Genomic DNA, 4,077 nt, shown 5'->3' with positions numbered 1-4,077 from the left:
ACCCCCCCCCCCCCAATAAATTTTGAAGATGTGGGGATTAAAATGAGAAATGGAAAATCAATAGGCTCGTTTTTCCAGACTTTTGGTAAATTTGTCACAAATATTCTTGGGGAGAGGTAGGGATACAGAGGACTATCTAGAAGGTTACATGGAAGGAATTTGAATGGTAGGAGAGAGGGAGGCAGGACACTGAAAGGTATGAAATGGTAAGGTAAGACAGGGCAATGTGTCAGAGGTGGAAAGTAAAATAAGTAAGACAGGGAAATGTGTCAGAGTTGGAAAGTAAAATAAGAAATAGCAGTTTGGAATTTTGGGAGGTAGGAAAGAGTTATGCATGGAAGTAGAATGTGATATAGGAGAGGGGAAGGTAGAATATGAGATGGTAGGGGGAGGGGAAGGTTCAAAGGTACATGTTTTAAAGGAAAAGGTTAAAAAGGGAAATGTTGTGAAGGGTAAGCTAAACATAAAGATGAACATAAAGTAAAGGGAAGGTGAAGAGGAAGGAAGGGTAAGGAGTGCGGAAAGGAAAAAACGGAGACGGGAAGAAAGGAAACAATAAGGAGGGAGTGGGAAATGCAGAAAAGGGGAAGCTATGAAAGGGAAAGGAATGATATGGCAAGAAAAGAAACAGGAAGAAGAGAGGAAGCTAGGAGAGGGGAGGAATGGGGAAGGAATGAGTGGGGGGGGGGGAGCCAGGAGAATGGAAGGTAAGGAATTGAAAGGTAGCAAAGAGTGTTGCAGGGAAGAAAAAAATGTTAGTGAAAACACAAAAATATAATATAAAATACCCTTATCAAATTTATACCTCTTTCTGACGTCCTTTGCCCTAAAACTGTCTAGCTTCCTCTTGAGCCTGCTCAAATCATCACCAGATCCTAGTTCCAGTCCCTCAGCCGCCTAAGATATAAATAATATTGACACACAATTATATCGGATTCTCTGGAACTCAATTCTGTAACAGTTTAGCCAGTGAAAAATTATTAGTCTCGGATATTTTTTGTTGTCATTTTTATTACATTAAATCATAAACTATAGGTTTAAATAGGGATAAGAAGACATGACTATAAACTTATTAAGTGGAAAAATAAAATTTCTCCTGCATGTGTAAACATTAATCCCCCCCACTCAACGACCCAAGAACAGGGGAAGGGATGGTACTCTGTATTATTTATATTGTTAAAGGACAACCCATCATTCAATAAAATAGGGGTTGGTGCTTCTAGACGCTGAAACTGTACATATTCATATCTAGCTTTCATTAAAAAAAAACCTTGTTTTTCACCCCAAATCAGTCATTTAGCTGGTTTACGTGCAAGTTCACAAACTAATATAACTATGCTCTAAACCTATATCTTTCAGGGATTATTATGCATTATGTTCTGAATCTTTAAATTTTTTCCTTTAGCAATAAATTTGGGGAAGAACATAAAAATTTAAGACTTATACCCATTATATTTTACCCTAACATGTTCACTTTCCGCAAGGAAGCAACACTATCAGACATAAATTAAATTACCTTTTTCCTTGCATCATCCCTTTTTGTGTGACAAAATCAGTGACAAAATCAAAATTCTCTATCACTGGTCACCCTTACAGTTCCACTAACTTTTTTCCTTTCCACATTTTTTACACCCCTCACCCCACATGTTTAGCCATATATTCTACTCCCTCCCTTCACGCAAAATAAAAACTAGATATTTATATATATGTTCCCTATAGAGATTCAAAGGGATGGACCGAATGGGCTGTAATTTTGTGTGGGCAATCATGGGTAGCCTGGGAGTTTCATGACTAGCAAATCGAAAATTTGTATTTCTCACAAATAAAATTGTTTTCAAAATCTCATTTTTTTCTTTCACAGAATTCTTTTAAATATCACAGGCAAAGCAAACCCATTCACCTAGTGGATACATATTAATTGAAATATGTATAAATATATTTAAAAAAATAAAATTTGGAAATATATTAATTTTTCCAAAGCTCCCTAACCATCCAAGTAAGCAGTTTAAATCTATATTAGGCAACAAAGGATTCCCCCCCAGCCTCTTTTATGTAATATTTCCTATCTCAAGGACTTGATATACTTCAACAATCCTAAACCTTAACTCACATCATGCAATAAATTTATGATTAATGAATTAAAAAAAAATTAAACTTAAAGAGTAAAAAAGCAAGGTTGCCAAAAAGTTGGAAAATTTTGCAAAAATTTTTTTAAGCAATATACAACCCTAAGTTTGAACTGCCGCAGAACTTCATCTGGATAATTTTGGGCTAAGGACTATCAACCCTTTTGCATCAGAATCTGGAAAACTCTTCTAACATGCATCTCCCTGACCATTCACGAATCTTTAAACCTCACATTAAACCATACCTTTAGTGGATTTTCACTTTTTCTTTAAAAAATTGTAGATTCTGAGTTAAATTTACCTTATTGTTGAGAAAAAATTAATGATTCAAATAATTGAATTTTTTGCGTAGTTTAACCACAGATATTAAAAAATAGGGTTTAATTTTTGTGGGTGTGTAGAGGATATGAAATCCCCAAAAGAGGATTATGAAATCCGCAAATCAGTTGTGTCGGACCCTGGAACCGGAGAAGACCTTCTCAACTTCCTCTCCTTTTACACATTGTCATATTAGGAGTCATATAAGACTCACATTAATCATCATAAATGCTCTTAGCCACTATACCTCTATTGTTGGCTAGAAGCTTCTCCTTCTTGGCAGTGCCATCATCGGACTCCTCACTGCTATAGTCTTGATCAACTCCATCAGCTCTGGATTCTTCAAACATGTCGTCTATGGTTCCTTTGCCGTGTTCACTGGCTCCAGTGAGTAGTTCTCCTGCTGTTACATCATCCTTCCCATGTAACTTCTTCGTCCAGGCAACAAAGGACTTAGAGAGATTAGTGCTGGCATTGATGGTGGTGCTGTTTGAAGCAGTCATGTTGTCAAGCATTTTCTCCAAATCCTTAAAGTTCTGGACTTGATCAGCCTCAGTTGCCAAAAGTCGACCCATAATGGCAGCTGCCATGGGTTCTAGTGAACTCTTAGCTGACTGGATAGCTGATAGAATTGTACCTTTAGAGATTATCTCTAGTGTAGGATCACTGTAAATATCTAAAGTATCAGTGATCACACGTCTGCGATCAATGAGACTACTTACAGCAAGATTAGATCTAGCTCTCGTTATGAGATCACCAGCTTCCCTAAATGATATCTCCTCAGGTAACATGTGAATGAAGTCGTTGATGGTGAATGATGAGTCAATAGATTTGGCACAATCTAGAGCATCCAGAGCCCATCGCTCACAATCTCTATTCTGTTTCATTGTCCTCTGAGATGGTCTCTTCCTAATCCCCAAAACATCATCAGTAGTTATTGAGTATCTGGCTGTGCTCATCTTTGGAACTTCCTTCTTAATATTCTCCATAATATCATCCATTGGCTGACCAGAATATTTACACATTTCCTGTGCTAGAAAGATGAGTGGTCCAGTCTGGTACACGTCATCATTCTTAGCCCTTATCTTAAACTTATCCTTGTCCAGTACCAGTAATTCAATAATGTGCCGTTTATCTTGTAATCTATAATTTGTAAAGTGGTGACCCCAGACAACAAAAAAACCATGGCCGAAAACACAGCCTCCTGGTCAGAAACAGCTCAAGAATTGGACGAGGATGACAATCTTAACCTTAAACTTCTTATCCACGAGTTCACTATTCCTTTGTCCTACAATCAGCTACTCCTGGAGCTAATAAGCTAAACCTCAGCTACTGCTGGAGCTAATAAGCTAAACCTCAGCTACTCCTGTAGCTAATAAGATAAACCTCAGCTACTCCTGGAGCTAATAAGCTAAATCTCATCTACTCCTAGAGCTAATAAGCTAAACCTCAGCTACTCCTGTAGCTAATAGGCTAAACCTTAGCTACTCCTGGAGCTAATAAGCTAAACCTCAGCTACTCCTTGAGCTAATAAGCTAAAACTCAGCTACTCCTGGAGCTAATAAGCTAAACCTCAGCTACTCCTGGAGCTAATAAGATAAACCTCAGCTACTCCTGGAGCTAATAAGCTAAA

Source organism: Eurytemora carolleeae, unplaced genomic scaffold, assembly GCF_000591075.1.
Source record: "Eurytemora carolleeae unplaced genomic scaffold, Eaff_2.0 scaffold1536, whole genome shotgun sequence".
Lineage (NCBI taxonomy): Eukaryota > Metazoa > Arthropoda > Copepoda > Calanoida > Temoridae > Eurytemora > Eurytemora carolleeae.
The sequence above is the reverse complement of the archived record's forward strand: the minus strand, read 5'-3'. Positions refer to the sequence as shown.